This window comes from Pinus tabuliformis, chromosome 2_2, assembly GCF_031772625.1.
Source record: "Pinus tabuliformis cultivar Carrire ecotype Pingquan chromosome 2_2, CPIR1, whole genome shotgun sequence".
NCBI classification, from domain to species: Eukaryota; Viridiplantae; Streptophyta; class Pinopsida; order Pinales; family Pinaceae; genus Pinus; species Pinus tabuliformis.
In genome coordinates, this window is record NC_142300.1 from 207,497,226 (window position 1) to 207,524,234 (window position 27,009).

The 27,009-nt window shown below is 37.1% G+C and overlaps 1 protein-coding gene across 7 annotated transcripts in view; it reads right to left on the bottom strand.

Annotated features, from left to right (window-relative positions):
• Positions 1-27,009, bottom strand: part of LOC149192069 (las1-like family protein) — a 251,744-nt gene that overhangs the window by 90,563 nt on the left and 134,172 nt on the right. The window lies entirely within an intron of this gene.

Below are 27,009 nucleotides of genomic sequence, written 5' to 3' on the forward strand. Positions count from 1 at the left end.
GAGACCACTTTCATAAGGAAGCTATGATCAGCTTGAAGTTTGGAAAGGCTCAATGCAATGCCTTCATATCAAAGATAAAAGTGATGAGCAAAAGAGATGACCTAGATCTTGTCATTAGAACGAAGAGTGGAGATGGCTCCATGATACCTCGGAAGAAAGCAAACTCGATACAAGAGATGCGAAGGAAAGAGGGAGCCAGGTAGCTATGAAGAACTAGTAGTTGATACTTTGATGAAGACAAGCTATGAGGCTTGTGGTGTTGACTTCCCAAATAAAAGGGAAAGTCTAGAATCTCCTCTAGATTTGAGAGGCAAGAAAGAGACTCCTTGTAAAGGGGCAAGGATCTATTCTCTAGTCAAAAGGAGAATAAGGATGTCCTCTCGATTTGAGAGGGAATGATGTTGGACATCACATGTGCATTCTCTTCTTCAGGTGATGAAGAGGGAATGGCGGAGGATTGGATAAGCATATGTTGTTTCCTTGAGGATATAACATCCAAGAAAGGAAAGGTACCGACACTCTTTGAGAATGGGACAGGCATTCAAGAGAAGAGTGATCGAATAGGACCGATATTCTTTGAGGACTCCACTATGGAGATCCAAGATAAGAATAGTCCTAAAAGGACATACCTTGTGGACATCCGGATGGGGTATGTGCGTTGAGAATTCAATAGGCCAGTGATTATGTTAATTCTCTTTAACTTGATAAATGTTTGTGTTATCTATTATCTTTTTCCTTATTATTACAGTGTGAGATACATCAAACAGCTACCAAAACAATAAGACCAGTGACACAATATATAGGCTACAAGCTAGGGCCAAAACCCCTCCTCTTGAGGGGAAAACCCTTAAATCTCCTCTTTTTATAGATCCTTCAATTGACGAATACCATGACCTAGTGACTCAGACAAATACCCTCCAAGATCAAGATCAACTCGGCCTCCTCCTGCAAGAACCTCGACCTCCCACTATAGATCTGAAATTCTAACTCCCGGCAACTGTTGTTGCTCCTCTTAGAGACTTTGATCCTCTTTGTATAGCCTCCTCTTTCCTTCGGTTGCCTCTCCTTGAGTCTTAGGGCTAGTAAGACACCCTAAGACACCTTCGCTTGACTTCCTTTCTCTCTTTCCTCCAAGATATAAGCAAAGGTAGCCCCAGCACAGAAACCCTAGCTTTGACTTTTATGTGGGAAAGAGAGAACTCGCCCAAGCACTTCGACTTCCTTCGACTTCATCTTCGTCCTTCTTTTTTGACCCCTCTCAGTCCTCTTCTTTGCATAGAATGAGATTAGTGACTGTTTCTAATGGAGGATGAGTTCCACTCTATATATAGGCTTCTTCAAAGGTAGACGTGGCTCTTCATGTAGGCCGACTTGACAGCTTCTAGGCCGACTTGATCTTGGAGGGCATTTCGACACTTTAAAGACAAAAACAATTTTTTCTTTACAAGATACAATGTGCCCATGGGGTCTTCAATATATGACAATGACTCTTAAACCTAGGACAAACCCTAGAAGCACTCAATGGGTGCTTGACCTATAAAATAAAATATCTTGAGCATGAAACCCATGCTCCAATAATAATTTCTTTTCATTTTATAAATTACAAGAATACATTTCATACTTATGAAGACCGAACCTAGTTACACATTTTTCAACACTCCCTTTTAACTAGGTAGGTATTCATAAGAGGTACATGGTCATTCTCAATCTGAAGAGATCTCATAAAAAGAGTCATATTGGTAACCCATATGTCTAGCATCATATTTAACCAGCATTGTCACATAGCAAGGCCTTGACTAACAGCTCTATCTCTCCACAAGATCAGAGCACAATGCTGGCAAGACAAATGACTTATACACACCATAATCATTGTCTCTTAAGGTACATACTCCACCTGGGTGTTCACCGAGTATGACGTTCTTTGGACTATTCTTATCTTAGGTAGCTAATCCTCAAAGAATATCGGTCCACGACTATTGTCTTGAATGCCCTACCTCATTCTCAAAGAGTATCAAATGCCAGATGGTTACCCAATCCTCCATTCTTTCTTCCCAAGTGAAGACAAGAATGTAGTGTCTATCTCTCCCTCTCAATTAGGGAGGATACATCAACCAAACCAAGCTTGTCTCTCAAGTACACAAGCTTCTTGTTCGAAAGTGATTTTGTCAATATGTCAGCTACCTACTCATCAGTGGAGATATACTATAGCTGCAGCACACCATTTTGTACTAGCTCTCGAATATAGTGATACTTGTTGTTTATATGCTTTGTCTTTCCATGAAACACTGGATCTTCAGACAAACGTATACAACTGGTGTTATCACAAAGTATCATTGTAGGGTTCATCAGTCCTTCAAACAGGTCGGATAGCAGCTTCCTCAACCATATTGCTTCTCTGCTTACTTCATAGGCTACAACATATTCAGCCTCAGCACTACTCAAAGCAATTGTGTCTTGTGTTCTGCTCATCCATGAGACCATGGAGGATCCCAAATTGAAACATCCTCCCGTAGTGATCCTTCCATCTTGCTCACTTCCTCCTCAGTCGGAATCTGTATATCCAATAAGTTGGACATCATTTCTTCCATCATACTTCAAACAGTAGTGGATGGTTCCTCGTAGATATCTCAGAATATGTTTCACTGCTACCTAATGATCATGCTTCGACTCCACTTGGAATTGACTAAGAACATTTACTGCAAGGCATATGTCTGGACGAGTATTCACCAAGTACATCAATGAGAAAATAAGTTGCCTATACTTGGAAGGATCCACAGGGCTAGATTCGGAACTCCTTAGTCTCTTCAAGTTAGTGATCATCGGAGTGGTCATAGGTTTGCAATCCATCATGCCAAACCTCTTCAGCATCTTGATTACGTACTTTCCTTGACCCAAATAGATTTCATCAGGTCCTTGCCAAACTTCTAGTCCCAAATAGTAATGCATCAACCCCAGATCCTTCATGTCAAATTTTTAGATGTTTACCTCTTACATTCTTCAATTTGACCTTCTACACCTGTCAAGAGAAGCTCACCTACACAAAGAAGAATGATTATTGGTTCTCCATTTACAACCTTAATATAGAGGTTCGAATCAGCAGAACTTTTTGCGAAGCCTATTCTTTGTAGGTATGCATACATTCTAGCATACCATGCCCTTGAAGCTTGCTTTAGGCCATATAATGCTTTCTTCAATCTGCAAACATATACCTTCCTATCTTTAACTTCAAATCCCAAGGGTTGCTCTATATAGACTTCTTCATCTATTGTGCCATTCAAAAACGCAGTCTTGACATCCATTTGGTGGATGTTCCATCCCATCGATGCTGCCAAAGAGACTAATAATCAAATCGTTGTATATCTTGTTGTTGGAGCAAATGTTTCTTCATAGTCGATGCCTTCAAGTTGAGAGAAACCCCTAGCCACAAATCTTGCTTTATACTTATCTATACTTCCATCTGTTGCATGTTTGATCTTATAGATCCATTTGGAAGTAACCACAGATTTGTCTTCGGGCCTAGGTATGATCTCCCAGACTCCATTCTTCATTATAGATTGATATTCTTCATTCATGGCATCTTTCCATTCTTGATTATTTACAGCCTCTTCAAAAGTGGATGGTTCTGCTTCTATTAGTTTTGTCATGTATGCAGCATACCCAGAATATCTTTTGGGTTTCTTGCTTTCTCTAAATGATCCTTTCACTGCCTCATGACCTTCTGCATCAAGTAGAGTAGATTTTAAACAATTAGGTATTTTTCTTGTTTTAGCGATGACCATAGGTTGAACATGCTCACTAGGACCTTCTTCTTCATGGTGTGATTCTTCTCCTCCCTTGTCCACTTCCTCCTCAAATACCAGAAGTTCTTCATCATCAAAGTCTATGGAAAGTTCCCTTGATTTCTTGAAAGTTATGATTTCATCAAATATGACATCATGACTGACTTCTATGTGATGTCGATCTTTCATGTAGATCATATAGGCTTTCGATGAGTTGTTGTATCCAACAAATGTTCCCTTTATGCCTAAAGGCAGGGTTAGGGGGAGCGCCCCCCCCCCCACGTCCCCGCTCTGAATTCGCACTTCGGTCGGGAGCTATTCGGTAGCTAGTCGGGAGAGCGCTCCTTACAAAAAAAAAAAACGCTCACTGGTTTTTCAGGAGCATTTAGGGGAGTGGTCGGGAGCATTCGCTCCTTGACCGCTCCCATACACTCCCGAGCGATTTTTAAGAGGGGGGAGCGATCGCTCCCGACTACTCCCCCTCTTAAAAAGCGCTCTCATCCGGCGTCGAAAGAAAAAGACAGTGCGGCCGAGAGAGAGGGGCAACGGCCGGCGGCGAAAGAGAGGGAAAGGGGAGCGGGGAAAGGATAAAAAGACCCTCTCCCCTCCCATTATTCACTTCATCCATTGGAGAGCAAGAGGAGCAAGAGAGAGTTTGGAGCTTGGAGGGAGGAGCTTGGTGAGTGGAAGAGGGAGGAGCTTGAAGGAGCTTGAGAAGCTTGCAAGAGGAGATTGGAGCTTGGGATTGAAGGCCAAACAGGTAGGATATACACTCTAATCTAGCATTTTTTTATGTTCATTGCTAAATAAATAATTTCTCTATTTCCCATTCCCATTCCTCCATTTTTTTGCAGACTCAAAACTTCAAAGTTCAAACATCATGGTTATATGGCTTGGCATTTTCTTCTTCTTGGTTCCTTTTTTGGTTATTATGGTGTTGGAGAGTAGAAGAAGGAGGGTTGATCATGATGAAGAAAAGGATGAAGAAGTGGGTTATAGTGGAGTTGATGAAAACCCCGAAGAGGAGTACCTTGGTGAGGAGGAAGAGAGTGAACATGATTCAACCCAAAAACCTAAACAAGACCAAACCCCATTGTGGAAATATGTTTCTAGGCTTGAAGGAGGGAAAGGGGGTGGAACCACTAAATTTGAATGCCCCCATTGCAACAAAACTTACACAAGGTCATACACTCGTGCCAGAAGACACCTTTGTGGGAAAAGGCCATGGGATGAAGATAAACCAATAGGAATCAAAACTTGTGCAAGTGTGTCAGCAACAGATAGAGCCAAATACATAAGGGAAGAGTAGGAAGCCCAATACAAATCTAAAAAATCAAAGGGTTTCTTTGAACATAGCTCACAATCACATCGACATGCACAAAGAACTCCTTTAACATCCTCCCACGGCAGTGGATATGGAGGCACAAGAACAAACATCTCTTTAAGGCGTAGAACCATATCAAATTTCCTTGACGAAGGGTGTAGGAATGATGTGGAATCAAAAATTTAACGGTTTTTCTATGCATGTGGGATACCATTCAATGTTCTTTGCCCACCTTATTGGCATGAAATGGTTTCTCCCATATGGTTACAAGAGCCCTGGGTATGACAAGGCTAGAACCGTTAGACTTGATCATGAAAAAGCAAAAATATCACATTCTTTGAGTAGAATGACATTCTTGGACTGAGAATGGGGTGTCCACTGTATCTAATGGATGGATAAATGTAAAAGGCAAGCCATTGATAAGTGTTCTTATTGTGTTTGTTAGTGGTGCCATCCTTCTTTCAACATATGATTACTCAGAGAAGTTCAAGACTGACATCAACATTGCAGAACCATTACTTGAAACAATTGAACGTATTGGGCCATACAATGTCATCCAAGTCATCACTGATAATGTTGCTAATTGTAAGGCAGCAGGAGCAATTATTGAAGATAGATACCCCAACATATTTTGGTTTGGGTGTTTGGTTCACACAATGAACCTTTTGATGCGTGATATCATTACAAACAAAACCAACAATACAAATGGATTGCTGATTTGTACAAGAGAGACAAACAAATGATAAAATTTATTACAAATCACAGCAATACCCATGGGCTTTTCCACTGTGACTCAAGATTGGAGTTGTTGAAGATTGCGAAGACTAGATTTGCTAGTTATTACCTCACCTTCAAGCGCCTTTTGAGGGTAAGAGAGTCCTTGGCTAACATTGTATCAATTCGACACTCACAGGTATTAAAGGAAAGGGCTACAAATGCAGCTGACAAGCAAGGTTTTGGACAGGTGGAGGAGACCGCTCTTGATGCTCTGTTTTGGGCACATGTAAGGCAAGTATTGGAATTCACCAAGCCCATTTATAACATGATTCGTTTTGCAGATACAAATAAACCAGTGAATGGGGAGGTGTATGAGCAGATGGATACCATGTTGGGGCAAATAAAAGATATTGTCCAGAAAGATGATCCCAACTTGTATACATCGATTCACAATTGTGTGTATACACGATGGAATAAACTTAATGTTCCACTACACGCCTTGACGTATATCCTTATGCCAAAATACTACTCTCCATCTTGGTTGGGCCAACCTGCACCTGGGGGTGGAGTTAGGGTCAAACCCCATACAAATCAAGAGGTATCTATAGGATATATGCAAGCATTAGACAAGTTGGTACCTGACAAGGAGGAGTGTGCTACTCTGCGTCTTGAATTAGGCAGATACTTCAGTTGCACTGGTTTGTTTGGTTCTTTGAGTTTGCATGCAAAGGAAGATAGAGATAGATTTGATGCTCTCACATGGTGGGAAGCATATGGTGGCATGGCACTTTTGCCAAAATTGGCAAAAAGGTTCTCTCACAGATTGTAAATACTTTTAGAAGAGGAGGAATGACCTGTTATAGAGTTTTGTGAACCCAACATTTCAAACTACCAAGTGAGTCCATCATCAGGGGATGCGTCAATAGATATTCTCAGATATTAATGATTTATCCATGAGCTCTATTTAGGGTATATATATATATATATATAGGTTTTTAAAGAAAAGTTGTATGAAATTTGGTCGACCTATTCGTTTTTCATTTATTTAAATATTTAATATTGTTATTTTTTTATTTTTTTTAATTAATTTATTAATTTGTTTCATTAATTAGTTTATTAATCAGTTAAAGGAATAAATTAATTTTATTATTTATTGAATTAGTTATTATGTTTACTAATTTTATACAAAATTAATTATTTAAATAATTTGTTTAACTTGTTTAAATAATTAATTTATTTATTTGATTGATGTTTATTCATTTATTAATTTATTAATTTGATTAATTAATTAATTAATAAGTTAAAGGGATAAATTAATTAATTAATTGTATTATTTATTGATTTAATTATTATGTTTATTAATTTTATGTAAAATTATTTTTTTAATTAATTTGTTTAATTGATTCATTAATTTGTTTGATTAATTGATTAAAAGAATAGATTAATTAATTAATTTTATTGTTTATTATTTATTAATATGTCTATTGATTTAATTTTATGTATTTTATTTGATTAATTTATTTTATTTGATTAATTTATTTATTTATTTATTTAATTATTAATTGATAAATTAATTAATTAATCAATAATGAGTTAATTATTGATTTTTTAAGATTTCAATTAAAGGTTTCCACGTGTTGCTTAGTTTTAATCCATCGTCCCAGTTCAAGTTGTTCTTCCTTTTTTCTATTTCAATGGCTTCTTTGATTTTCCTTTTAAGATAGTGGTCTTCTCTTCTAACCAATTTGACTTCTTCCATGCAGATGTAATGAGAGGATGAATGAACATGTTCAGCTAAGGCTGATTTTGAGGTCCTTTCTCTTCTTAAGTCAGCAGTGTGTTCTTTAATTCTAATATTAAGAGACCTACCTGTTTCACCTATGTATTCCTTACCGCATGAGCAAGGAATCACATAAACACCTTTTTGAAGGTTAGGGTTTATGGGATCCTTGACTGAGTTGAATAATTGTCTGATGGTGTTAGCAAGGGTGAAGGCTACATTAATGTTATGTTTATTAAGAATTTTAGTAATTTTATCTGTGGTGCCTTTTATGTATGGAAGGGAGACCTTAGGAGTTGATAAATTTTGATCTTTAATATCTTTGTTATTCTTGTTTAGGGATAGGTGCATGGCTTTCTTGATGGTATTTCTATTATAGCCATTTAGTTCAAACACTTTGTGAAGATGGTTGAGTTCATCATTTAAATGGTCAGGATCAGATATTCTGGCCGCCCTAGTGGTTAAGGTCCTAATGATGCCAATCTTCTGTTTAAGGTGTTGATAGGAATTTGCATGTAGATATCGTTCTATATGGGTTTTCTTTCTGTAGACTTGGAAACCAAGAGAGCCATCTCTTTTAGTTAGAAGGATATCAAGAAGAGAAGTTGGTTGTTATTTTCAATTTTAATAGTGAATTTTATATGGTCAGAGAGGCTATTTAAGTGATTGAGGAATATGTCAAGTTTTTCTTTCCCATGACTCCACTTGGCAAATATGTCGTCTACAAACCTTTTCCAGTCTCCAGGGGTGTATGGAAATGACCTAAGAGCCTTTTGTTCGAAGTGCTCCATAAAGATGTTGGCAACTATGGGGGATAGAGGAGAGCCCATAGCCACACCATGAGTTTGTTCATAAATTTTACCTTTGAAACTGAAGTAAGAGGATCTTAAGCATAGCTCCAAAAGATCCACAGTTTCTTTATCAGTGATGTTTCTCATGATCTCGATAGCTTCACCAATAGGAATCATGGTATAAATGGATACAATATCAAAGCTGACCATCAGATCTTCATCTTTCATTTCTATGTTATTAATCCATCGAACAAAAGAACACGAGTCTTTAATATAAGAAGAGGTATTACCAGACAGAGGTCTAAGTTTTTTGGCCAGGTGTTTTGCCAGAAGGTAAGTAGGGGAACCTAGGGTATTAACTATAGGTCTGAGAGGTATGTTAGATTTATGGACTTTAGGAGCCCCATAAATTCTAGGAATAATGGAACTATTAGGGATGATTTTCTTTTTTGTGATATCATCAAGCGATGATTCTTTGATTTTCTTAATTACTTCGCGCATGATTTTCTCACGGGGATCTTTATTAATGATTTTAGAACATCCATTGTTATTTAGATGTTCTTCCATTTTATTGTCATAATCGATTCTGTTCATAATTACAGTTGCGTTGAGCCTTTAGGATGACTATGTTTTTATTTTTTCTTAGGTTGTTTAAAGCTCTTTTTTCCTCTACGGAAATGTTAGATGCAGGAGGTTTAGAGGTTCTTAGAATTTTTGCAATATCTTGTCTGATTTCTTCACTTGTTGCTATATCTAGGTTTTTAATAGCTACTTCAATATTACTAATGACTTCCTCCACAGGTATTTTATTAGGGGTTATGGCAAAATTTAGACCTTTTTTCAGGATGGATTCAATTGCATAATCTAGGTGGATGTCTAATAAGTTAATGACCTGGGCTTTATCTGATGTCCTGCTTGGATTGTGCTGAGTGGTTTGAGTTTTTAAGCTAGTAGATGGGATGTTTGTTGACAAGCTCTTGGTTTTATCCAAGTTTTTGTTCAAATCTGCGCTATTTTCATTCAATTAAACGTTGTTTACATCCAATGTTTTATACATTTCAATTACCTTAACATCCATTGTTGCGCTATTTATAACACTGTTTGTTAACACATCAAGTGGAGGATTCTGTGTTCACTGTGTTCTAGAGTGACTCAGTGAGCTGACCTGCGTGTTGCTGTGCTTGATGGAGAGACCGTTTCTGTCCACGCTGTCATGTGCCATTGCCACGTTGTTTGCTCTAATTTCATCATCATTCATATTGCTGATCTTTACACACCCAATACCTGCGCAGTTTATCTTTGGTGAAGGAACTGTTATATCAAGAAAACCGGATGAAACAAGATTGGGGTCAGCGTTGTTGGATTGCGTTCTGGTGGAGTTTATATTCACTTTGTTTATATCTTGTGTCATCATTTTTACTCCCATAGCATCTCCCTGCATGTTGCTGATACACACGCTGTTCATATCTTTATTTGTAATTGCCCTACTTATTTTTGTTATATCGTTGTTATCAGGAGATGTGGGGTTTGGGAGGATATCATTAAGCCGATTCTTCTGCGTTTGGTAAGTTTGCGTACTGGAGGAAACATTAAGATTAAGGTTCTGAATGCTGTTAGATATCTGTAAACTGGAAAGCTTCTTTAATTTCTGGTTATTGTCCTTAGTTAACCATTTATAAGATTTTATAAATGTAATCGCATCCAAGGATTGCCATAGATCCTGTCTAAGATATGAGGAAAGGTATAGATGAGAAGACAAAAGTTTCTGAGAAGTTTTTACCAATTTTGACCTAACCCATTTAATTTCATTTCTAACTAGGGTTTCACTTAATTTTTTGAAAATCGACAGATTTCTACCCAAGCGAAGAGGATGTTTGCAGATAGCAAATTTAGGAATTAGATTGTTGTCTCTATAATTTTTAAGAAAATTTAGTTTGGAAATGAGTTTAGCTCTGGATAATCTTAATTTCTCGAATTCTGATGCGCTGTCCATCATGTCCCTTCCATGGTAGGACTTGATGTTGTTAAATAATGAATCCATACAGGTGAGGATAGTTTTAGAAGAGGAGGAATGACCTATTATAGAGTTTTGTGAACCCAACGTTTCAGACTACTAAGTGAGTCCATCATCAGGGGATGCGTCAATAGATATTCTCAGATATTAATGATTTATCCATGAGCTCTATTTAGGGTATATAGGTTTTTAAAGAAAAGTTATATGAAATTTGGTCGACCTATTAGTTTTTCATTTATTTAAATATTTATTATTATTATTTATTTTTTTATTTTTTTAATTAATTTGTTAATTTGTTAATTTATTAATTAATTTATTAATTTGTTTAATTAATTAGTTTATTAATCAGTTAAAGGGATAAATTAATTTTATTATTTATTGAATTAATTATTATGTTTACTAATTTTATACAAAATTAATTATTTAAATAATTTGTTGAATTTGTTTAAATAATTAATTAATTTATTTGATTAATGTTTATTCATTTATTAATTTATTAATTTGATTAATTAATTAATTAATAAGTTAAAGGGATAAATTAATTAATTGTATTATTTATTGATTTAATTATTATGTTTATTAATTTTATGTAAAATTAATTTTTTTAATTAATTTGTTTAATTGATTCATTGATTTGTTTGATTAATTAACTAATTTGTTTGATTAATTGATTAAAAGAATAGATTAATTAATTAATTTTATTGTTTATTATTTATTAATATGTCTATTGATTTAATTTTATGTATTTTATTTGATTAATTTATTTTATTTGATTAATTTATTTATTTAATTAATTAATTGTTAATTGATAAATTAATTAATTAATTAATCAATAATGAGCTAATTATTGATTTTTTAAGATTTCAATTAAAGGTTTCCAGGTGTTGCTTAGTTTTAATCCATCGTCCCGGTTCAAGTTGTTCTTCCTTTTTTCTATTTCAATGGCTTCTTTGATTTTCCTTTTAAGATAGTGGTCTTCTCTTCTAACTAGTTTGACTTCTTCCATGCAGATGTAATGAGAGGATGAATGAACATGTTCAGCTAAGGTTGACTTTGAGGTCCTTTCTCTTCTTAAGTCAGCAGTGTGTTCTTTAACTCTAATATTAAGAGACTTACCTGTTTCACCTATGTATTCCTTACCACATGAGCAAGGAATCACATAAACACCTTTTTGAAGGTTAGGGTTTATGGGATCCTTGACTGAGTTGAATAATTGTCTGATGGTGTTAGCAAGGGTGAAGGCTACATTAATGTTATGTTTATTAAGAATTTTAGTAATTTTATCCGTGGTGCCTTTTATGTATGGAAGGGAGACCTTAGGTGTTGATCAATTTTGATCTTTAATATCTTTGTTATTCTTGTTTAGGGATAGGTGCATGGCTTTCTTGATGGTATTTCTATTATAGCCATTTAGTTAACACTTTGTGAAGATCGTTGAGTTCATCATTTAAATGGTCAAGATCAGATATTCTGGCTGCCCTAGTGGTTAAGGTCCTAATGATGCCAATCTTCTGTTTAGGGTGGTGATGGGAATTTGCATGTAGATATCGTTCTGTATGGGTTTTCTTTTTGTAGACTTGGAAACCAAGAGACCCATCTCTTTTAGTTAGAAGGATATCAAGAAAGGGAAGCTGGTTGTTATTTTCAATTTCAATAGTGAATTTTATATGGTCAAAGAGGCTATTTAAGTGATTGAGGAATAGGTCAAGTTTTTCTTTCCCATGACTCCACTTGGCAAATATGTCGTCTACAAACCTTTTCCATTCTTCAGGGGTGTATGGAAATGACCTAAGAGCCTTTTGTTCGAAGTGCTCCATAAAGATGTTGGCAACTATGGGGGATAGAGGAGAGCCCATAGCCACACCATGAGTTTGTTCATAAATTTTACCTTTGAAACTGAAGTAAGAGGATCTTAAGCATAGCTCCAAAAGATCCACAGTTTCTTTATCAGTGATGTTTCTCATGATCTCAATAGCTTCACCAATAGGAATCATGGTATAAAGGGATACAATATCAAAGCTGACCATCAGATCTTCATCTTTCATTTCTATGTTATTAATCCATCGAACAAAAGAACAGGAGTCTTTAATATAAGAAAGGGTATTACCAGACAGAGGTCTAAGTTTTTTGGCCAGGTGTTTTGCCAGAAGGTAAGTAGGGGAACCTATGGTATTAACTATAGGTCTGAGAGGTATGTTAGGTTTATGGACTTTATGATCCCCATAAATTCTAGGAATAATGGAACTATTCGGGATGATTTTCTTTTTTGTGATATCATCAAGCGATGATTCTTTGATTTCCTTAATTACTTCACACATGATTTTCTCACTGGGATCTTTATTAATGATTTTGTAACATCTCCTGTTATTTAGATGTTCTTCCATTTTATTGTCATAATCGATTCTGTTCATAATTACAGTTGTGTTTCCCTTATCAGCCTTTAGGATGACTATGTTTTTATTTTTTCTGAGGTTGTTTAAAGCTCTTTTTTCCTCCACGAAAATGTTAGATGCAGGACGTTTAGAGGTTCTTAAAAGATTATAAATACTTCTTCTGCAGAGAGTTGTTGGAGCACCTACAACTTCATACATAATGTGAGAAGAAACAGACTCATTGAAAACCGGGCAAAAAGCTTGGTTTATGTGCACTACAACTTGAGGTTGTTGATTCATTATTGTGATCGGGCTTATGTGGATCCAACATATAAAATTTGGGACAACCACCCAGAGGACTATAATTTGGAGGATGGCACTATACATCTTGAAGAATTGGAAGCAGAACTTATCAGAGATGAAGATGAAGCAACAACCATGCCAACCCCACCATCCAGTAGTCATGCCAGTGCTCAAGTTCCAGGTATTGTTCCTTTGTTGTCATCGCCTCCATGTACATCCTCACGTGGAGGGCATGTGCCTTATGGTTCTGATCGTGCGACTGTGCAGGAGGAGACTCCTAGAAGACCACCACGACCTGCTCAGAAATTAGACATTTCTCATGGCGGCAAGAGGAAGTTATAGATAATAGATTTACTTGTCTTTTCTAGTTTCTAGTAGTTTTAATAACTGTTGACTCTTTCATATTTATTATGATATTTTTTGTAAACAATATATGACAATTTAAGTTTGAAGTTTGAAGTTGGAAATTATAACTCATTGGTAATGAATTATGAATATGATGCTTCGTGAAAGTTGAAAGTTGTTTCATTTTATGTTAGCTATTCTTTGTTGTAATTGTTACACTTAGCTTACAGTACAACTTTGGTGATCAATTATGATAAATGTTATATATTGAATTTTCAAAGCTTGAAACTTTAAGATTGATGAATCATGAGACTCAATATATTGTATGTTACTAACTTGTGGATGTGGTTGATGAAGATTATAACTTCTAGATGATTGTTGTTATATGGTTCAATCTATGTTTTTTATGCTTTTTATATCTAATTCATCATTCTACATGCTTTTGTTGACATATATGCATCAAAATATATATATATATATATATATATATATATATATATTATATAAAAAATCGCTCCCATACAGGTAGCTTCTGAAAATGTCATTCCCGCTCCTGCTCCCAAGTAACCTTGCCTGAAGGATACAGCTTCTTTCTATTGTCCTTTGGTATGTGGATATATACAGGACACCTAAAGATCCGAAGATGATCTACAGATGGCTTCTTTCTAATGAACACTTCTTCCAGAATTTTGTTGTCTACAGATTTGTGGGGACTTCAGTTTTGAATGTAGACAGTTGTCTTCGTGGCTTCACCCCACAAGAACTTAGGTAGATCCTAATTGTGTAACATTGCTTTTACACTTTCTTCAATGGATCTATTCTTCCGTTCTGCGACTCCATTTTTCTCGAGATTATATGGGACTATCATCTCCCTCTTAATCCCAGATTCCTTACATAATGCTATAATTTCTTTGGATGTATACTCTCCTCCATTATCAAATCCTAATATCTTGATTCTTCTTTCTGTAAGGTTCTCCACTTCAGCTTTGAATTCTTCAAATTTTGTAAATACTTCGTCCTTGGTTTTCATTAAGTTAACCCAGGTTTTTCTTGAACGATCATCGATGAATGTAACATAATATAGATGACCTACAAGAGATTTAGGAGTCATAGGGCCACATACATCGGAGTGAATGAGAACAAGATTTCTTTTGACCGTGAAGCACTACTTCTAAATGGTAGTATTCTTACTCAATGCACATCCCTTACAAACTCCTTCATGATCTTCCTTTAGATCAAGGATTCCATCTACTATGGAACTTAGAGTTGGAAGGATTTTGAAATGTAGATGACCAAATCTTCTATGCCAAAGTTCACATGGGCTAATTTCAATGTGAACTAGGGCTTGGGCCACAGGAGATATTAGTCTGTAGAGTCTTCCTTCTCGAATGCCAATGACTTTGGCTTGATCTATACTTGAGTCTTTACTCCATACAACGACCTTACCATCAATGAAAGCTACTCTATCACCCTTATCTTCTAGACTTGAAATGGAAAGTAAGTTCTTGTGCAAACCTGGAACAAATAGAATGTTGTTGAGGTGAATGTTGCTTCCATCTTCCAACTTTATGGAGGTTGATCCAATACCTTTCATGAGATAGCTCTTGTTATCTCCAAGTTCCACTGAATAAGTGGATTTTCCTTTTGATAAGGTCTTCAATCAATTGGAATGGCCAGTCATGTGCCTTGATGCACCACTATCAATTACCCAAATGTTTTCATCTTAGAATGTGCCAAAGAGATCCGAGAAGAGACCTTCATCCTTATCCTTAATTGATACCTCTTTGAAGAAGATAAGAAACTCCATGCTTCCTTGATACCTTTTTTTTAGATGGCTTGTGATCTTCTTGATGAACTTCTTCACTGTAGAGGAGATCTTCATGATGCCCTTTGATAACCTTAGCTCTGATACCATGTTGAGAATTCAATAGGGCAGTGATAATGTTAATTCTCTTTCACTTGATCACTATTTGTGTTATCGGTTATCTTTTCCCGTATCATTACAGTGTGAGATACATCAAATAGCTACCAAAACAATAAGAACAGTGACACAGTATATAGGCTACAAGCCAGGGCCAAAACCCCTCCTCCTGAGGGGAAAACCCTTAAATCTCATCTCTTCTTATAGATCCTTCAATTGACGAATACCATGACCTAGTGAGTCAGACAAATACCCTCCAAGATCAAGATCAACTCAGCCTCCTCCTGCAAGAACTTCGACCTCCCCCTGTAGATCTGAAATTCTAACTCTGGGCAACTATTGTTGCTCCTCTTAGAGACTTTGATCTACTTCGTATAGCCTCCTCATTCCTTCGCTTGCCTCTCCTTGAGTCTTTAGGCTAGTGAGACAACCGGAGACACCTTCACTTGACTTCCTTTCTCTCTTTCTTCCAAGATCGAACCAAAGGTAGCCCTAGTGCAGAAACTCTAGCTTCGACTTTTACGTGGGAAAGAGAGAACTATCCCAAGCACTTCGACTTCCTTCGACTTCAACTCCGTCCTTCTTTTTCGACCTCTCTTAGTCCTCTTCTTCACATAGAATGAGATGAGTGAGTGTGTCTAATGGAGGACAAGTTCCACTCTATATATAGGCTTCTTCAAAGGTAGACGTGGTTCTTCATGTAGGCCGACCTGACAACTTCTAGGTCGACTTGATCTTGGATGGCATTTCGACACTTTAAAGACAAAAATATTTTTTTCTTTACAAGATATTGTGCCCATGGGGTCTTTAATATATGACAATGACTCTTAAACCTAGGACAAACCCTAGAAGCACCAATGGGTGCTTGACCTATAAAATAAAAGATCTTGAGCATGAAACCCATGCTGCAATAATAAATTCTTTTCATTTTATAAATTAGAAGAATACATTTCGCACTTATCAAGACCGAACCTAGTTACACATTTTTCAACAATGTGCCTTGTAGAGGTAGTGCGGTATCACACATAACGCCTCCCAGCATAATGCTCTTGAATGAAGTAGAGCTTCTCTAGTTAAGCCTCAGAGATAGTGTTGGTCATGATGATGATTGTTACAGTATGGCTTATCAATCTGACTCTTCTTATGAGAACTCTTAAATTTAAGAATGATCTTGAACTAGTTTTACAATTATGAATACTTACCTAGTTAAAAGGGAGTGTTAAGAAATGTAACTAGTTTCGGTCTTCATAATTGTAGTACTCATTTCAATATGTATCCTATGTAACAAACAAGAGAAGAAAAGAAAACTTATTATTATTAAAGCATGGGTTTCATGCTCCTTATTGATGGTCTTCTAGTTAAAAGCATGTTCTGTGCGCTTCTAGGGTTTGTCAAGTCTTAGGATTTATTGTCATGAGTAAAAGGAGTCAACATCATGTTTATAAGACCCTTCCGGGGAAAATGTAATTGTAAAAAGAATTATTTTTTAGTTGAGAAAGTCCAGGAAACTCCAAAAGTACAAGTTGGCCCTAGCAATTATAAGTCGATCTAAAGGAGGGAATTCGACCCCTTGAGGAGGCTATATAAAGAAGCAGTTCGACCTCATTTAGCACTTACAACTCAACAAGTTCAATCTATCAAGAAGGAATTCGATCTGTAGCTAGCAGAAGCAAAAAAAGGATAGCGAAGGTCTAAGAGAAGGAAGAAGGAAGAAAATTCTTGTTTTTGGGATCTTAAAATTGGCAACTAGGGCCAAACTCCATGTGGGTCATCTTATTTATGGCAGCTGATATTTTTCTTGGATTCCTCTCTTCGAGAGGTGTAGGATTGATCTAAATACCATTCAATTCCGACATGTATTTATGGAGATATTAATTTATTTGTATTATTTGACAATTTGTCAAGGTCAGCCAGCAAGCAAATTACCCCACCTCAACCTCAACGTGGTATTATAAATAAAAGAGTCTTCAAGTCATTTGCAACACACACGCTTCTCTTATGATTGTTGGAAATACTGAGAGGGGGGGTGAATCAGTATTCCTTAGCAATTAGCACTTTTAAATCTTTTCAGAGCATTAGTTAATCTTCAATTATTATTAATGTTTATGCAGTAATAACAGTAAATAAAAGAACACAGTAGACACAAGAATTTTAGGTGGAAAACCCCCTCCGAGTCAAAAACCACCAAACGCTTTTCTAATAAATTCTTTAATCTTCAACCCCAACTGAAATGAAAGCAACAACTTCCTAGAATTCTAGAAAAGCATTCTTCTCCAGCTCTCAGTGGAAGGACGCCCCAACGTCCTAGTTTCTTCAGTGGTCAACTGAATGGATGCCCCAACATCCTAGACCAACCTATCACCCTAAAGTGTTCATAGGCTCCAACCTGTAGGTGACTTCATGCACCATCCTAGCACCTCCCTGCCACCCTATAATGACTGAAATGAGACAAGAGTGTGGATTTCTGTACCAGGGACAACGATCCATGATATAATATGATTTACTATGATTTTGACCAAACACCCAATCACACTATGACCTGCAACCCAACAATGACATCATCCTAACAGAGACTCCTATACCTCCCAATAATGCCCTTTCGACTCTATACAGATTGGCTCTTTTACAATAATGACTATTCCAATGATGACACTTTTACAAATGACTCCTTTACAACTTTACAATGATGACTCTTGGCCTTGACACTTCTTCACAATATACGAATAGATGTCATTTCTTCAAAGGATGTCCCGCTGTAATGCTTCCTTTGATTTGACTCTTCTGCTCTTGAATTCTTGTCTTCTTCTACCTGCATGCAAAATTTGCCCCACGAAACCAATCCCAAAACAAAACAAAATACCCTTCGACTTACCTCTCCCTACAAAACGCATGTAAGTGCATAATAATGAATAAATACAAATTAAAATTACAATGCATACCTGAAGTGTGCTTGTCACTTTTGTTGTTGACTTGTTGCAGCAATAGACAAAGACTCCCACTCTTGATATAGGCCTGGACTCTATGCGAGACTATATCCAAAACTGACCTAAAGATATATACAATAGAAACTGATGACAGGCCCTAGACTTGTGATGAACCAAGTTCTAAGTACAACAACAGAGACCATTCTATCAACTATCACAAGAAAAGTAACATGAAATTACAACATCATATAGATTTAGCAGACTTGGTGTAGCATCAAATCTGTAGTATCAAGAATAGGACATCCAAAATGTGGTATCAAAACTAACTCTGACATATAGAGATATAACTGAGACCCTATATATACTTACGTTGTCCTGAAAAAACATATGTCAGAGATGATACTCAAAATTCAAATGTAAACACTAATCATACATACCTTGTTGTAGGAGACTTACCCTTGACTATTGATGTGTGGTCCTTACTGCAGTGATCCTTGAATGCATGCTTCTTCTTGCATTCAAGGAGCTCGATATTGAACCTGTTGTATCTATGTAATTTCATATCTCTAGGGTTTGAAATTTCGTCCTGTGGTAGCCCTCTGAGTCCTCTTTCCAACCCCACAAGTCTGATCAAGATTGGATTCTTCAAGAAAGAGTTATGCCCAATCTCCCACGATGCCCTGATTATAGATTGGTTCAGTAGAGCGAACTTGTACGAAGTGCCACGTGTCATTGTTGCGACCTTCGGCCCTGAAAATGCTACTCAACAAACTACAGCCTGTCCTCTTTCTGTGACTATTTACGAAATTTAAATCTAATGTTCAAAGAGAAAGTTATGACGATTTTCCCAACGTCACCTGTTTGACATGGAATTCGGGATCCTGCAAAAACCCTAACTTCCTCAAATCATATCTCTGAAAATATAGCGAACCCAAATTTGAAATTCAGTCACGAGGTTCATCAAGATTTCGGCTCAAATGGGTTTTAATTTCAATTTCTGAAGCTTCGCAGAAAAAAGTTATAGCGAAAATGCCACAATGACCTGTTTGAAGCCACAAAATCCCTACTAGAGGAGGATATGAGGGTTATTATTTATATGAATGTCTTGAGTTGAGAGGGTCCTCAACAAGTGAATGTTGGAGGGATTTTAGGAGAAAAAAAACATTATTAATTATTGACTATTCAATGACCACAACCAATTATGAGTGCCACACCACAACCCCATAGAGTTTTAGCCCACTAACTGGGGTTACTAACTTCAAACGCAAATAACTCTCAAACCGTGAAGAACTGGGAGGCGTACCATATATCAACAGAAACATCTCGACAAGTAGAATCCATCAAGAAGATCTTTGATGCAAAATAATATGAGTTGTCAAGTCAAAATTCCCTTGCAAGATCGGGGTAGCCCCTGGTGCTTCTTGGGTTGACATCAATGACAACCACTGATCAACAATGATCTCTCTCCACTCATTTGGGTTTGGTGGCTAAAGAGGTCAAGAGAAAGAAGCCCTAGACACAGTGAAGGAAGGGTTCTAGACGCAGCAAGACAAGGTGCCCTAGACGCAATTGAAGGGAGAGACACCTAGCCGCAGTTGAAGGAGATTTGGCCACAGTCAAGGAGGCCTCATACGCAGGCCTAATCCACAATAAAGAAAGGCTCCTACCTGTGCAAGGGTAAGGCCAGATCCGCAGCTATTGAGGAGCCCTAATACGCAGTGCTAAAGTGCCCTAGCTACAGGTCAAGAAGAGCCCTTAATGCACTGCTAAAGGAGACCCTCAAATGCAGCTAAAGGAGACCCTAATCCGCTGTCTAGAGAACCCAAAATCCGCAATCAATAAAGAAGACCTAACCGAGATCTAAAGGAGCCTTAATATGCTGTCAATGAAGGGCCCTAATACGCTGCCTGAAGAAGCTCCTATACGCAGCCTAAATAAGCCCTTATACGCAGTCATAATGGAGCCCTAATTCACAGCTAAGTAAAGACCCTAAGACGCAGCACAGGTAGCCCTAGAACGCAGCAAGAAAGTGTCTTAACACAACATTAAGATACATGGATAGACATCGTGTTTGCTGTAGGTGCTATGTGATAAAGGAAGCTGGTATGGGCATGCCTTAAGGACTGTTTGCTAAGTTGATAAGCCACAGTTATACATTGAAGGAATGTGTTGAAGTCTGCTCCATAGATCAGCATATGTACACAGTTAGATGCTTGAAAGTGCTGTTGCGTTGATGATGTTTTGAGGACATTTACTTCAGTGTTGCTATGTGCTAGGCCACAGGCCATAGCACCATAGCAAGGATTTCTTAGGGTTGCTCTCTTAGGACTGTTTGAAGATTATGAAGGAAGTTTAGGACAACTTCAGGTGCCCTTATCAGATCAGCCATTCATCACAGTCAAGGGAGTTTAGGGCTGCATATTGTGCCCTAACCAGAATTGTTGGAGCAGCTAGCAATTGGAGGAATGTTGCATCAGGATATGCTACAGCACTCTTAATGATTGAAGACTGTCATAATGATGTACTTTCTACTGTTGTCATAAAATCTCAGATTTGTATATTTGTACTATCTCTCTCTTTGTTGAACTATTGAAGAATATAAGAAGAATTGATCAAGGGTTTCCCCACATTGGGGTTTTTCCCTAGATGGTGCCACATCTTGTGTCCTCTTATCTTGGCTTGTCTTCTACTATTTATGTTTATGTTCTATCTGCACTTTACTATCATGTTGATGTGATTGCTAATCTGAATATTGACATTGGGCGAATATGAAAAATTGAAGTAAATTGCTCTAAGCATAGAACATACCTAAATTTAACATAGGTTCTATCCTCTCACACATGCAAAATTCTAGGATTTCTGGTGCTGCAGAAGAAGGCCAAAGTTGTATGTCCGAGTTGTAGGACGATGAAGTGCAATATCATGTAACTAGAAGGAAGGATACCCTACCTCGACCTCGTTGACCTTGGGAGTTGTCTTGCTCTAGGAAGGTCTCAAGAGGAAGGTGTATTAAGGTTTCTATAGACGTTGTAAGGACGAATTGCATGATCGAAGTTGCAGAACAAGTTGCAGTATTGAAGCTGGCAGGTCGAAGTTGCTAATTGAAGTTGGTTTGTGCAGAATCAAGGAAGGACTTGTTGGAGGGTTGACTTGGTACTTGGAGAAGGACTTGGTCCAGGTTTCGGGTCTTTATGTCTCAATTGAAGCAGATTCTATAAGAAGAGAAGAGTTTTCCAAGTTTTCCCCTTCGAAGGTTTTTGCCCTCGCTGAGAGCCTAATTTATGTGTCCTATGTTGTTGTTGTTTCACTCTTGATACTAGTTTGATGAAAAGATCTAACTAAAGAACACAAGAAGAATAACTAAGTTCACAAGCGAGTATTAAGGAAAAGGAAAATTGTAATTAATAGTTGCCATTGCACATTTTCCAACACAATAAATAGGCTCTAGATGGCCTCTAGCATTCAAAAAAATCATGCTACAACAAATACCTACATATCATCAAAATCATTGCCTATCTTGGGGTCTTTGTCATTAATATCACCCTCTAAGCATTAACATAAGATAAAAAAAACGTAGCATGTCAAGTCAAGATTTTGTTCGAATGATGGGTACATTTTTAGTAGGGTCGTGATAGAGGAGTTCAACAACCAATGTCACTAACATCAAGGTACATAGAGGGCTCGGTGCTCTTGATTAAATGCGAGTTCCATAACCTAGTGGATGACAAAATCCAATGGAAACATTGTAATCCCCCCAATCCTGAAATCCTAAAAAACTGATAAATCTGCTAGATTTTGAGTGAGATCTAAAATTCTACCTTCTCCATATGAAATTCAATGAGATTGGAGCCACTCTCAAATATCTTGGGTCATTTCATGGTAATGTTAAAAATTTAAGTAAAAGGATGAAAATGAAAGATAAAGGAGAATGTCATGTTTACATTAAGAATTTAACATTCCCATGAATCACATATCAATACTATGGCCATAGGCTTGAATATTAGGTTGCCCCACTCAAAAATTCTTGTTTCTTTGAAAAATATTTGCATTTGGAACATCTTTGCAAAAAAAAATTGCAAAGAAAAGGTAGGGAGCCATTTTTATATTTTTTTGCAAAAGCATGTTCCTGAAGATCGCTCCCAAACAGGACCGGTTCAAAAGTGTACTCCCAGGATCACTCACTGAGTGCTTCATTCCAAAGAACTCTTCAGAAGTGGGAGTGGCAGGGGGGCTCCCCCGCAACACTGGGATGAGCCATAGTTGTGCTCAAGCATCAACAAATTGTAGTCCCCTGGTTTTCATCCATGAGCATACCAAATATCATCTCTTCATGGTATGTTTATGTTCAAGATTTCTGAGAGAGCCTTAATGCAATTCCATGTTTATAGCAAGAATTTTTTATTATGGTTTGCGACGACATGAGGATATATGGCGTTGATTAGAAAGATATATGTGTATAAAGGCCTATGATATCCCTCATTACCATTGCTTCAAGGACAAAGCAATTTTAAGGGGATGGCAATGTTATGAACCTAATAAAATAATATAATAAACATTAATAAGTTAATTAGTTAATGAAAAGATGTGTCTTATTAGAAAGACATGCCCATTAATAAAAATACACCCCCCCCCCCCCAACACCCCCACCTAGGTATTTATAACGAGGACCCTCATTGTAATATTAATCATTCCTATTCATTCTATCAATTATTATATATCAATACATTTATACAATTACAATATATTATCTACATACATACAAACAGGAATTGTTTGTTACAAAGACCAATGCCTTATAATGTGTTATGAACCTATTGACGGGCCGGATTGTACCACCAATAGCAAGGCGATCTCCCAGTTTAGAATCCCAACTAGACCCTACACCATTTGGTTTGGGAGTCCCATCCAGTTTGTAGGCGTTGCAGCCATCATGTTGTTTAAAGTTCACTTTGGAAAAAACAAACAACAACCATTAGAGAACAAATAAAACTTTCAACAAATGCAAGTAAACACCTTATGGAAATTAATGTTAATTTTTAGGGCTAGATTTCCCTGTTGTAGATACTTGCATTTATGAACTTTAGATCAATTTCACATTACATTTTTCCATATAACATTCGCCCCATATCATATCATAACATTGTTAGCAATTATGTAGAGAGAACAATAACATCAACAATGAAGCAAAACAATAAAGAATAGTAGAATAAAAGCATGCACAATAGAGACACCAGGAGTTAGGTCAAAGACTAGGGAAAAACCCCACAAGGGGGAAAACCCAACCAGATTCTTCTTGTATTAGATATTCATCAATTGTTCAGTTGAGATACAAAGCACATCCATAATGAAACACATTGATCACATCAGGCCACTTAGGGCCAACCCAAGTCAGTTCACAACTTTGTTTGTGAACTAAACAACCTGATCTCTAGAGAGTTGTTGTCATATCATCATCACAGGAAACATCATCCAAGACATTGCAATAAGTGTCATCAACATCATCACTTCGCTATCATTGTAATGTCCATACAAAGTCACTATCATGAAAATATCTAACACATATCAAAAGCACTACTGTGATGATCAAGGTCATGTATAGAAGGTATTGTCACTGTCATGTCTAAGACACTGCCTTGTCAAAGTTACTCTCATGATGGAACTGTCATACTATCAACAGGGCTACTAATTATTGTTATATCAAGGTCACTATAATGTCAAGGTTTCGTCACTGCCATACTACATGTTTATTGTCAAATTTCAAGAAAATGTCATATACATTCTCATGCCTCACAGTCATATAGAAGACTAAACAAAGATCACTGAAATGATAGTCATTCATCTGTAACTAGATCATATGTTGTAAGTTACTATTACACATCTTAGGACATATCAAACCTCATAGAGTCATTGATAGCATATCTAAGTCAAAGACAACAAGCCACAGTGAGGAAGAAATTCATAGAAGTATACAAGAGTCATAAGAGAACCACTGTAATAATAAATGTGTGCCACGTAGGGTATCATGTGCTAGTTGAACCATAGATCGATTCACTGAATGACAAATTTGTACCATTCAAAATCCAAGTCATCATAGGGATGTGATCTCCACAGGAGTTCTGGTCACCACCAGGATATGAGTCTTTCCACAACAGAATATAGTATGTGTGCCAATGTGAATGCAAGCCCCACAATATAAGCCTACCACAAATTATTGTTATGTTACTGCAAAGAATAACGCACAGTGGAGAATGGTGCCAAACGACGATCCCACTGTGATGCCAAACAATGATCCACTATAATGAATGAAGCCACACGATGATCCCACTATAATGAACGACGCCAAACAATGATCCACTACAATGAACATAGCCACACGATGATCCCACTGTAATGAACGATGCCAAACAATGATCCACTCCACAGATATATATATTCACGATTACTTAGATAAGAACGATCAAGAAAAACTAGTGAGCCACAGTAATTTGCTTGTGCCAAAATAGAAGCGAGCAACTCAAAGAATTGTCGGTTTCTTTTATTCGAACCTTAGAGATATAAGGGATCCGAGCTCGAGAAGAGATCCATAGAGATCTACATTATGCCACAGGAGATCAACAAAAAAAACTTTTACCAAAAAGATGAACTCAGTTGGGTATATATGGTAATTTTCATATGTGAAAGGTCATGTCTCTTGGATGAGCCGACTTGACCTATTTGAAATTTCAAATTATATTTTCCCTACTTGAATTGTAGCTGACCCATAATATTGGAGAGAGATACATTAAAATTGAATTTGCTAATGATATAATTTTCTTTGACCATTAATAATAATTCCTTGAATCAATTGAATTCTCATTTGGGGTATAATGGTTTTACCTTTTAGGGCAGAAGGGTTTCCAAAGGGAAATTCATCCCAAAGCTACCCTGATTTTAACAATTAAACACGTGGAATGTTATGCATATAACAACAACTCAGTAACATGACATGAATCTCTCAAGAGAAGTAATGTTAGCAAAACTTCAAATAAAAAACATGTAGATGGCAAAGATTAGTTCATTGATCATAAACAAGTTCATAATCAACAACATCATGAAAGCATATGAAACTGTACAATTCTACACATGATATATGTTCAAATCAATAAAATAGTTCATTGACATAAACATAAAGTGAGCACAACATATACCATCTGATCATTGCATAAGTTATCTCACAATGATTGATGACACATGAAAGAAATGTACACTCAGGCTCAAAGAGCTTTAGACATTAAGCTGAAATATCCATAGCAGCGTCACTACTTAATTTCACAAAAAGCTTTATCAACTCTCAAACAATATGCACCAATTTAGTCCAAAGCTAAAAGGTCCCTTATATCTAGCCATGAGGGTATATTTATAGAAGATGAAGCGACCTTTCGCCTTCCATGACCTTTCATCTACCCTCAATGACTTTTCATATTCCACATGATTGTTTTTACTCTAGGGCCTAATGTGCTTTCAACAAAATACAAATTACATGAATATTAAGAAAATAAAACATTTTCAATTAGCTAATCTAGTAATGGAGACATTTGGAACATTGATTTGTAACTCTCAAACCAAATATGTCTACCATAGCTTGTATTATGAGTTCTCCTGCAAGAGCCAGGACCTTATGTTGCAACTTGTACCTGATTTGATAGAGTCATAAGCTTTGTATAGCCTTATAGGCTCAACCACATACTAAGAAATCACCTCCTTTGTAACCTCCAAATCATCTCTTGCAGCAGCTTGATTGATGGGCTCTAAATATGCTTGAAATTTTTTATTTAACTTCCTTTTTTGTTCTTGTGTCACCCATTGCACCAATGGAAGGAATCTTGTTCAACTCGACAAGAGATTCCAACCTACCATGCAAGTGCCCGTATGAGGTTATTACCTTGTCCATATCCTTGGCCCATTTGTCATGTGACTGCACCTTGACCCGGACAGCAACCTTGTCATTTTTTGTTGTTATCCATCTTTTCCTTGGAAGTTTCTCGAGTGCATTGGGATACTGATTAGACCATTCATGTATATGTTCAACTATTGTGGTTGCTACTTTGATCCTCATTCCCCTTTCCTTAAAGTCTTTGTGCATGTTTGGGAACGGAGCCATGACTTGATGTAAGATCATCGTCTGGCTATAAACCAAGTCCATTGCCTCTTCTAGTATCTGCACTTCATCCAAAATAGTGTTGAGAAATCAAATGGCCTACTTCCGGCTAGTCCGGAAAGCCCTAAAAATGTGCACTTCTTTCTTTGCCTGAAGCACGCACAGTTGAAGGAAGAATGTTGCTCTCAAGTCCAAATCCCCTCTGGAAATCCCTTTAAAAGCTCCTCTGCAAATTCCTCCAGCCATGCCTCCAAATCCTAGCAAGTATCTCTCCTCAAATCCCACAGCACTACACCATGTGCAAGCCCAGCCAGTGACCCTCTGCACACTGCCAAAAAGCACCATAAAACTCCCTCCAAACCCCCTTCACTTCAGACTGGAAAAACACCCAAAAACTCAAGCAAATACCAAGGAAATCACCCTCTGAAAAGCCCAGCAACCAATATGCCCTGTAGCTATTTCTCCCAAGGATGCATGCTCCTTCTTCTGTGCCCAGTCTACTCCAAATGATGGCCGAATACACTTGTAAATATCCCCGAAACAACACTGAAATGTAGCAAGAGGCTCCCCTAGGGTGGCACTCGAAGTCCACCAAAGGAGGT